Here is a 12,525-nt window from a genome sequence, read left to right as displayed (position 1 = left end):
TCCAATAAGTTTTTAATTATTTCTTTGTCAAATAACCATTATACCCTTTCAGCTTTCAAACTTATCTATTCAATCTTACACAATTATATACCAATTAAGTCCCTAAACTTTTTAATTTTTCAAAATCAGACCTCAAAGTTTTACAACTTACATTTTAGTCACTAGCTCTATTTTTGGGATGTTACATATACTGTCACCACAGCTCGTATAAATTCCCATATAGAGCATATAAAGTTGTCCCTAAGGACCTCATATATATCCCGAAGGATCACATCTATGTCCTGAAGGACCACATATAATTCTCCTTAAAGACCACATATATATTCCTATAGACCAAATATATGTCCCAAAGAACCACATATATGTTCCAAAGGATTACATATATGTCCCGAAGGACCACATAGAACCCTCGACTCTTGGCATGCCAATTATACCTACAACTCTCATATCACCTCACATGGGCTTGAACATTTATATGTTTCATATATTCGTATTTGTTTTATAATTTCTCATGTAATTACATCTCATATATCACATGTACACATATAATCACTTATCATATACATATAACTTAGATTTTGTTTTCTTATGTTCGCATGGATTATATATATAATAACATATTAAACAGGTATAAATTATGCATGTACTCATTGCGATCATAACATATACATGTACATAAATGTAGAATCATGACATCAAATATAGAAAATAGACTTATCACAAGTCTTATTTCTATAAAACAACATCTATACTATAGTATGCACTCACCTTAGCCTCACTTAATCCAAATCCACTTCTATGACTTTATCTCTCTTGATCGATCCTAACTCTTCGGTCGTTCTGAAACTTGCTTATGCTCGATATCTACATAATCATACATTTGATATTCATATCAGAATAATAAGTATTATAATTCGATCCTTAATAATCCAAGCTAAAAGAAAGGCTTAATACAATTTTCCAATTTGAATAGTATCGATACCCAAGGTATGGTACCGATACTTCCCTAGCTGTGGTATCGATACCAAGCCTGGGTATCAATACCCTTTCCCGGTTCTGGAATCCTTATTTCAAAATGGTATCGATACTGGACCTATGGTATCGGTACCCTTGGTATGATACTACCCTTTAGGAATCGATACACCTTGAATAACTTGTCCAATTTTGGCTATGGTATGGATAATGTTCAATCAATATCGATACCCCTACTCAAAAATCACTCATATACCTTTGAAGTATCAGTACTAGATGAAGCAGTACCGATACTACTAGCCCAAAAATTACTCCCTTAAACCCAAAAATTTACCAATACCAACCTAAACCTTTCATTTTGAGTCCTTGTCATGTCATTCAACTCAATTACACCTGTTCAAATCAACTTATATTCATATAACACATCCTTATCTTCCAAATCTCATCCTATATCTTGAAACCAAGAATCCTACCAATTTTCCAACATGCTCAAATTTCAATTCTAACACTTCATACTTCTTAATTTAACTAATTAAAATTCAAATTTAGTCTCAAACTTTACTTACCAACTCTCTCCCAAGATTTCACTTAGAACCCTCTTATCTTTAATCCTTCATAACTACTTCATCTTTTGGTTTTAAAACAACTTAATCTTTCCTTAAGCTTAAGTATCATCTAAAGAACAAAGGCCAAGCTTAAATTCAATGAATAATCAACTAGCAAGAAACTCACCTTTGTTTTTGATAGCTCACGGCTGAAAGAAGAAGAAGAGTGAAGATATTTCTGGATACTTAGTTTATTCTTTCTTCCTTCTCCACGTGTATTTAATATACCAAAATACCAATTTTTAATTCATTTACTGTTCAAATGACCATTTTGCCCTTCTAACCATCTTTCTTTTCTATTCAATCCTACACAAAATTTTTCATATAAGTACCTAAACTTTTTTAATTTATCTAATTTAGTCTGTGAATTTTAAAAGTTTACTATTTGGTCACTAACCCGATGTTTGAGATGTTACAAATCTCCCCTTAAAAAAATTCATCCTCGAATTTTCACTGCAAAAAGAGATGGGGGTACTGATTCCTCATGTCCTCTTCACGTTCCCACGTTGCTTCCTCTACTTTGTGATTTCTCTATAACACATTGACCAATGGAATAGTCTTATTTCATAACTGTTTTACCTCATGAGCCAATATTTGTACCGGTTCTTCTTCATAGGTCAGGTCAGGCTAAACTTCTATCTCTTCGGGTTTAACAATATGAGAAGGATCGGATCTATATCTCCGAAGAATGGAAACGTGGAAAACATTATGAATCTTCTCAATTTTTGGTGGCAAAGCCAACTGGTATGCCACTGGTCCTATTCTCTTAACAATTTCATAGGGTCCAATAAACTGAGGACTAAGCTTTCATTTTCGTCCAAATCTTAGTACCTTCTTCCAAGGAGACACTTTTAGAAACACTTTGTCTCCCACTTGAAACTCAATCTCTTTCATCTTAAGATCAACATACGATTTATGTCTATCAGCTACCGCTTTAAGATTGTTTTGAATCACTTGAGCTTTCTCTTCCACTTCCTGAATCAACTTAGGACCAAGAACTTCTCGATCCTTAAGCTCGTACCAATTCAAGGGCGTACGACACTTTCTCCTATATAAAGCTTTATAGGGAGCTATCTTGATGCTTGATTGATAGCTATTATTATAGGCGAATTCAGCAAGCGACAAGTATTTTTCCCAAGATCCTTAAGATCCTTTACACATGCCATTAACATATCTTTCAAAATTTGGATAGTCTGCTCAGATTGTCCATTTGTCTGATGATGAAACGTTGTGCTAAAATTCAATCGAGCTCCTAATGCTCCATGTAAGGTCTTCCAAAATCTCGATGTAAATCTAGGATCCCGATCAGAAACAATCGAATCAGGTACACCATGTAATTGTATAATCTCCCTGATGTACAGTTCGACATACTTATCCATTGAGAAATCAGTTCTTACAAAAATGAAATGGGCTGATTTAGTTAATCTATCCACGATCACCCAAATTAAATCTCTTTTATTCGGAGTCAAGGGCAACCCCGTCACAAAATCTATCATCACATTCTCCCATTTCCATTGAGGAATAGACATTGGTTGCAATAGTCCTGACGGAACCTGATGCTCAGATTTGACTTGTTGGCAACACTTTGACACAAATTCCGTAATACTTCTCTTCATTCTCGGCCACTAATACAGACTCTTGAGATCCATATACATTTTGTTTCCACACGGGTGCATCGCCAATGGGCAATAATGAGCTTCTTTTAACAGTTCATTCTTCAATTCCTCATCATCAGGAATTACCAATCTCCCTCAATAATATAAATTCCCATCAGACTTAATCTCATAATATTTAATCTCTATATTCTTTACTTGTTGCAACTTCTTCAAATACCTTTCATCTCTGGTTTTCAATTCCTTAATTCGACCCAACCATGTTGGCTTAAGCTTTAATTCCGCACATATTATACCCTCTCCATCTAATGACAACCTTGCATCTAGAGCTCGTAAGGCTGCAAACGTCTTTCGACTTAAGGCATCCGCTATCACATTTGCTTTTCCTGGATGGAAATTGATTACCACATCATAATCCTTTAGAAATTCAACCTATATTCTCTACCTTAAATTCAACTCTTTCTGGGTCATCATATACTTTATGCTCTTATGATCTGTGTATAGATGGCAACGTTCGCCATATAAGTAGTGACGCCAAATCTTAAGAGCAAATACTACTGCAACCAATTCCAAATCATGTGTTGGATAGTTCTTCTTGTGTGGCTTCAGTTGTCTAGATGCATATTCTACGAGTTTCCCTTCTTGCATCTGTACACATCCCAAGCCATTATGGGACGCGTCACTGTAAACCATGTAGTTTTTGCCAGACTCAAGTTGAACAAATACATGAGCTTCTGTCAAAATTTTCTTTAATGCCTCCAAACTTTCTTAACACTCAGGAGTCCAATCAAATGTTACATCTTTCCTCATCAACTTAGTCAAAGGTAAAGCTATTATCGAAAATTTCTTAAAGAACCTTCGATAATAACCTTCAAGCCCCATAAAACTTCAAACTTCAAACACATTCTTAGGAACTTTCCATTCTAAAATGGCTTTTATATTTTTAGGATCAACCCGAATTCCATCTGCAGAAATCACATGTCCGAGGAATGTCACTTCATTCAACCAGAACTCACATTTAGATTATTTGGCATATAGCTTCTTATCTCATAAAATATGCAAAACTATCTTCAAATGTGTACTATGCTCTTCTTTTGACTTCAAATACACCAATATATTATCAATGAATACCACCACGAACTGGTCATGATAGGGTTGAAATATTCTATTCATCAAGTCCATAAAAGCAGCCAGTGCAGTCGTTACCCCAAACGACATAACAATAAACTCATAGTGACCATATCTCATTCTAAAAGTAATTTTCGGAATATCTTTCTCCTGAATCTTCAATTGATGATATCCAGACCGTAAATCAATCTTAGAGAAAACTGAAGCTCCCTTCAACTGATCAAATAGATTGTCTATCCTTGGAAGGGGATATTTATTCTTGATAGTCACCTTGTTGAGCTGTTGATAATCAATGCAAAGATGCATTGAACCATCATTCTTTTTAACGAACAACACTGGAGCTCCCCAAGGTGACACACTTGGTCTTATAAATCCTTTATCCAGTAATTCTTGTAACTGAATCTTTAACTCCTGCAACTCTTTTGGAGCCATTATGTAAGGTACCATTGCAATAGGTGTTGTTCCAGGCATTAATTTAATTTGGATTTCCACCTCTCTATCTGGAGGTAAACCTGGCAACTCTTCAGGAAAGACATATGGGAACTCTATGACTATGGGAATTTCTTCTAACCCTTTCTCCTTTGTTCTAATATCCAACACATTAGCAATGAAACCCTGACATCCTTGTAGCAATAACTTCTTTGCTAACATCACTGATATTATGTTTGCCAATGGATTATATCTTTCACTGAACACTATAACTTACAATCCTTCTGAACTGATCAACGTTACCCTCTTCAGTCTACAATCAACGTTAGCATGATAATGATATAACCAATCCATTCATAGTATCATTTCGAATTCATCAAATGGTAATTCCATCAGATTAGCAGGGAATTCAATTCCCTGAATCTGTATGAGACACCCCCGACACAATCTATTTACCTGAGCACTGTGCCCTAATGGATTTGTCACTATCATATCACAACTAGTGGTTTCTAACTGAATTTTAAATTCTCTCACCAATTTACTACTAATATATGAATATGTAGAACCCGAATCAATCAATACTAAAACACGCTTATCATACAATTGAAAAATACCTACAATAATCTCCGGTGTTTGGGATGTTACAATCTCTTTGTTAGTGCAGGATCTTCAGTGATATATGGGAAATCCCATATAAAATGTCCTGTCTCCCCACATTTCAGGTGTTCCTAAACTTCTTAGCTCGTTAGCCACATTCATCTTAGGAGCTGAGGCAACAGACAGTTGGAAACGTGTCAAAATCGCGTCCAACATCCGTAAAAAGGTCCATTGATCTTGTACATGCACTCTATGAGGTACATATTCTTTACCTTGCCTACTTGGGGGCAGGTAAATTACTGCTACCCTTATTTCTATTTCCCACTTCACTTAGGGAGTCCTCATAGTCTGATATCTATTAAGATAAGATCATTTTCCGACATCTATTAAGATAAGATCATTAATCTATCAGTAAGGATAACATACTAATTGCCTTATTAGATCTGAGATGTTTAACTTTTAGTTGGTATGTACACTTTTAAAACAAAAATTGTTTCATTTCGAACTTAAAATCAGTTAAACCTTAGCTCTGATACTAATAAATATAACACCCCAACCCGTACCCAACCCGAATACGAATCCGAGGTGTTACATTAACTTTTCAAAACTTTTACTCTTTAAAAGTGAAAATAAAATTCAAACTCTTAATTGTATTTGAGTGGTGAAACCCTTATAACAAAATTTCTATTAAAAATTCATAATGAAAATAAAACATTCGATAATTTACATAAATATAAAGGTGTATGATTACAAAACGGATCAAAGCATTTCAATTTAAACCATTTTTAATACATGCCAACAATTTACAAAATAACAAGAAACCTATAGTTTAAATTTGTTTTGATCTGATCTTCTGCTGGAGTATGTTGTCTTCTCCTAGCTTTAGTCCTCAGATTTCTTTAAACCTACTTGTGAAACATTCACAGGCTAAGTTATTGACTTAGTGAGGCAAGTACAAGTATAATAAAATATTGTAAAATATTTTCTTATTCATCTCATAGAAAACATTTCATAAGGAATTCAATTTACATTTCATAACAAGAATGTATACTTTTACACATTGTTCGGTTTATATCACTTTGTTTTTAATAGCCCAATGCATACTACTCAGAACTCTAGGTATTTGAGTACATTGAGGTTGTGCACTAATGTAGTCACCACTGCTCACATAGTTTTCACCGAAGTGCCACATATTTGTCCCAAAGATCCACATAGCTTTGTCCCAAAGGACCACATAGGTTTGTCCCAAAGGACCACATAGGTTTGTCCCAAAGGATCACATAGATTTGTACCGATGGACCACATAAAAACCTCGACTCTTGGCATGCCAACTATACCTTTAATTCTCATACATATACCTTGGGCTTTAATCACATAATTATTTCTCATTTCATTATTCAAAGTATGTCTTATTCTCATAGAGTACATTCACTTATAGGTCACTTTCACGTATATCAGTTTCGCTTAGTACATGTTATTTTCATATAGAACATAGTCATATACATACATAATCAAAACAATACTTTGAAAATACACTTTATCTAAAGCATAATAAAAATAATCACATAAAATAAATAAACTGTTTTTGATCGAAAACTTCGAGGATGGCTTATCGCAAGCCATCCTCATCTCTAATATAAAACAAATGAGTTGCACTCACCTTTTCCCCATGTAAGTCCTAAATAGAATCCTTTTCCTTTCGATCAATCTCATACTATATCAATTCTTTCGATACTCTTTCGATCCAAATCTACATATCAATATATCCAAGATCAATAACAAATTTTCATTAATGGTTCATTAGTTAGCAATTACATAAACGAAACAACAACTCTTAATTTAAATTTCAGACTGAATAGTATCGGTACCCCCTATAGTACCAATACTTCTCTTCTATGGTGTCGATACCCACTTCAGTATCGATACCATTTTAGTATTCTGGAATTCCATTTTGATTATTGTATCGATACCTTCCTCTTGGTATCGATATCTCCACATCAGTATCGATACTCTTCAATCAATATCGATACTGATCATCCAATTCATCCCTTTTCTAGCAATTTACCCTTATAGTATCGGTATTATTCTTTCAGTACCAATACACTCACCCAGAATTCATATTTTTCACTTCGATTTTTTCCAAAATTTCACCTAAATCTCATACTTTTAACTCCAAATAAACCTTTAAACTCTTTAACACTTATACCACACAATTTATGTCCATTAATCCTCTTATAACATCTAAATTTCTCCATAGAACACATAAAACTAAAAATCACACCAAATATTCAAACATGTTCTTAATCATTTCTAATACTTATAACTTCTTAGTTAAACCCTTATCAAGTCAATTATGTCATTAGAAATCCAAATACTACTCAATCTCATCAAATCCCTTAACAACCCATTTTACTAATCCATTAATAATTCACTAATCTCTTAGTTTTATTCAACCTTAAGCTTTCCTTAAGCTTGTATATCACTCAATACCTCAAAACCAACCCAACAATGAAAAAAATGACCAACTTGAAACATAACTCACATTTTCAATGGAGTCACAGGAAGAGAAGGAGAAGAATAGAAGAAAACCAAGCTTCCAAATATTTCTTTCTTATTTTTATTTCCCACATGCCTTAAATCCTTTCAAATGAATTTTAAATTCATTTCATGTAAAAAGATCATAATACCCTTCCACTCTTTCATCTTTGCTAATAAGTCATAAACACAAATTTACAAAATTAGTCCTTAAACTTTTTAATTTATTAAATTTAACCACTAAACTTTAAATCCTTATATTTCAGTCACTGACCCTATGTTTGGGGTATTATAAATTGATTTTGGATGGCTTGAGCATAATATCCTTCATCATGAAGTTGAAATTAAGCTCAAAATATGCTCTAGAATGTGGCTCATCGTTGTCGAGTTGAACCAATTCACAGTTGATTATGGATCTTCTTGAAATTCAACGTGAAGATCTCACAATTAACTCCTTTTTGTTGAGCAAAGCTACACTGCGGATAACTCATTCGTAGTGAAGTTGAGTCAATCTCAAGTTTCTTGGGTACAATATTCTTTGTCGTGAAGTTGAAATTGTGGGTGACTCTTTCGTCGTGAAGTTGAATCCAGATTGAATGTTTTTCTGAGCCGAATATCTTTTATTATGAAATTGAAATCCCACTTTGATAAGTTGTATGGTTTTGATCCTGGGTGTTCTTCTAGTTCAATATCCTCCGTTGTGAAGTTGAAATTAATCTGACAAAAGATCTGTAAAATTGTACCCATATGTATAATGCTATAGATGCAATGCTTTTATGTATGCCTAAAATGCATATGCAAAATATGTTATTTTAGGATTTTCTACTTTAGAGAGTAATCTTAATCTCTTTCTGCCAGTCTTGATTTCTTTGGCATTTCTTGATTCTTTCCAATCTTGATTTTCTGACTTGATTCTTGATTTTCTGACTTGATTTTTTATTTTCTTATCTTCAATGGGCTTTGTGATGGTATTGTCTTGAGAATTTTTGTTTCAGAAAGAAATCTTGATTTTCTTTTGTGATTTTGTTTTTGATATTTTATCGATGCCTTTTCTACTCCTCAATGAGTTTCGAAATAATATCTGTGGCATTCTTTCTAGTATTGTGCAAGAACCTCTATTAGCTTCCAAACACCTGTATTTTTTCAGAAAGTCTTTGTGCAGTAATACACAATTATTTTTTCAAAGTGAATAAATCATTCGTATTTAAATTCAATCCAAGATGCTAAGAAATTGGGTTCTCATAAAAAATGACCATATTTATTTATGAGTGAAAATTAAATACATGACAAACATTCTGAAAAGAGAAGATATTCAAAAAGACAAATAGGTGCTCTAAATATCGATAATGTGGACTCCTTTGAACTGGCACACCGTTAGATGATTTTGAGTGTAGTTTTTGTCAAGGGGGTTTCGAAAATTATGATAATGTTTGAAAGGGGGCAAAACTCCTCCCAAATTATTAAGTCTCCGAAGACTTGGATGCCATGATGCTTTATTGCCTTGATCCAGGACCTCCCCGTGCACAAATCCTAGATCATTACCCAAGTCGCCCTTTCGGGTTTTCAACTTGGATCCTCCCTTGGTTTCAAGATGCACTTTGTGGGGTTTCATCTTAAACCTGCCTTTTATTATTTTTTGGGTTAATTACCCCATTCATACATGAACTATACCCAGTTATTAGTTTCATACATAAAGTTTAAAAATTCTCAATTAACTACATAATGTTTTCTGCCGCTAATGGATTCACCCACTTCTGCCATAAAAAGTGACATAGAAAACATGTTTTTTTAATTTTTAGATAAATTACACTATTGATCACTCAACTATCTTCTCACTCAACTATCTTCTCACTCAATTATATTTTCACTCAACTACCTTCTCACTCTTATTTTAGTCACTAAAGTTTAAATTTTTTAATTTAATTATTAAACTATATAATTATTGGTCAACTGGTTCCAGGAGAGTGAGAGGCACTGAAGGGAAGTGGGGAGTGAGTTCGGAGCTAGCGAGCTGGAGAGAGTATTGTGTTTGAGGTCTAACTAAGTTAGGATTTGGGAATGAAACGGTGGGACTAAACCATAGAGATGGTTGTGGCAAATAGCGTTGGTGAGCTCTGACAGTGTTCCGATAGAACGAGGGATTCCTCCGGCGAGCAGATTGTAGCTGAGATCAAAAGTTTTAAGTCGCCTCAATTGTAGAGAAATATTCCCAAAGATCAAATTCTTGCTTATAGAAAGAATATCAGAGCATGATTGTTTACGGAACCGAATCTAAAGTTCATGACATGGTTTTCCAAATATATTCCCAAGTTGTTCTTTTTTCATTTCTATCCCGTTTCTAGCTTCCATCATGTAAAGATTACTTTCAGTTTTCCTTTCCATTTCAGCCTTGTTTTATTTGGTTAATGAGAAAGTGTTTCAAGAGAATAAACTAAACCAAGTCCCTAGCTTTCTCCCTTTCCAGGAGAACCCAGGAAAACCATGAATCATAAAGTTAACACAGAAGCAAAGATCAAGGAAAGTAAAGGAAACAAAAGAAGCCAGAGCCACAAATTTTGAGATATTCAATACCATTAAATCATTCGGTTTCTGGGTTTTCTAATAATCTCCAAGCTACTGAAAATCTTGAGCAGCAAAGTTATACATGTAAGGGAAAAACAACCCTCTATCTGCATACATTTTTCTTTTCAACCAAACAAAACACACACTTTTCTCGATCTTTTCACAGAAAGAACACAACTTTTCTTAATGAAATTTCACGTTTTTCTCAGAAAATAGATCCAAGTAAAGCATAAAAAAACTTAAGAAAGGCAGAAGCTTTAGGGTTTGAATAATTCTAGTTTTAATGAAATTTACTATTAGAATTTGTAAAAATATATTTTGTATTTTTCATGATTGGTTGCCGAGAAAAGTAATAGAAATACACGATTTTCAGAGTACTTAAGCTCTCTTCTGAATTGAGAATCCGACTGGGTGGAAAGAAGAGAACAGAAAGTTAAGTTTTTGGAAAATTCTCTTGTTTATGTTCTTTGCTTGCTATTCTTAGTGTTGAAAAATCTGAAACTTATTTGTGATCTGTTTTCAGTATTGAACTTCAATTTTCTTTGTTCTTTGTTTGGTTGCTGAGAAACTGAGGGAAAACTGAAAGTATTTGAAATTTAGATCTTGAGTTCTAAACTTTAGCTGGGGTAGGTTGTCAAAAGTTTAAAAGAATTTAAACTTTAGTGACTAAAATAAAACTGAGAAGATAATCAAGTGATGAATGGTATAATTTACCTAAAAAAATAAAACATGTTTTTTAAGTGACACGTGTCATTTTATTAGTGGTAGTAAGTTTCCAAGTCAATTTTTGTAACGGAAGTGGGTGAGTCCGTTAACGGCAAAAAACATCATGTATGAAACTGAGAATCGGGTATAGTTCATGTATGAATGGGATAATTAACCCTATTTTTTTTATTTAGGGTGCCCTTTTAGGTTTTCACCCTAAGTATTTCCTCTTTTTTATTTTTTATTCTTCGATTTAGGGCACCCTTTCAGGTTTTCGCCCTAAATGAAATATCTTTTGACTGTATTCGAGTTAACTGGGTTGGGTAGTTCTGGCCCATCCATCTCAGTCAAAATTAGCGCTCATCTGGAGAAAGCCTTTTTCACGACATAAGGCCCTTCCCAATTCGACATCCATTTTCCTCTGAAGTCTTTTTGAATTGGCCAAATCTTATTTAGCACGATATCTCCTTCATGGAATACTCTTGGGCACACTTTTTTGTTGTGTGCCGAAATCATTCATTTTTTGGTAGAGCTAACCATGGTGAATGACTCTCAACCTCTTTTCCCCTCTTAAGTTAAATTGATCATATCGAGTTTGCACCCATTTTGCATCATCCAACTTTACTTCTTACAAAACTCAGAGTGATAGGATTTCCACCTCAATGGGTAATATAACCTCCATCCCATAAACTAATGAAAATGAAGTTATTCCAGTCGAAGTTCACACCGAAGTTCGATAGGCAAACAAGGAGAAAGGTAACTTCTCGTGCCAGTCTCTATACATCTCAGTCATTTTCTCCACTATCTTCTTGATATTCTTATTTGCAGCTTCGACCGCTCCATTTATCTTTGGTCGGTAAGCAGTGGAGTTGTGATGTTTTATGTTGAATTGTTCACATACAACATCCATCATTATGTTGTTAATATTGGTTGCATTATCGGTAATTATCCTTTCTGGTAAACCATACCGACATATGATCTCCTCATCAAGAATTTGCAAATAATGGACGGAGTGACATTAGCATATGATGTCACTTCCACCCATTTGGTAAAGTAATTGATTGCCACAAGGATAAATCGATGGCCATTTGAAGCTTTTGGATGGATTTGCCCGATAACATTGTCTGCGAATTATGACTACTATATATGGTCTCGAAAATATGTGCAAGTATACATAATTAAACAAGTAATACAATAATGAGTGAGTTTCGTATCCACAAGGATTGAAGGAAATTTATAAGTTCAATCAAAGAAATTTACTATTTCACCTAAATATAGTTAGTATGTTATTTACAAATGAGAATGATGTGGCAAGATGAAATAGATGTTGTAGAAATGGAATAATGGTGAAATGGAATATGGTAGCAAATAGAAATGTT

This window comes from Hibiscus syriacus, unplaced genomic scaffold (genome assembly GCF_006381635.1).
Source record: "Hibiscus syriacus cultivar Baekdansim isolate YM2019G1 unplaced genomic scaffold, ASM638163v2 tig00000340_pilon, whole genome shotgun sequence".
NCBI lineage: Eukaryota > Viridiplantae > Streptophyta > Magnoliopsida > Malvales > Malvaceae > Hibiscus > Hibiscus syriacus.
Note: the sequence above shows the minus strand (reverse complement) of the source record.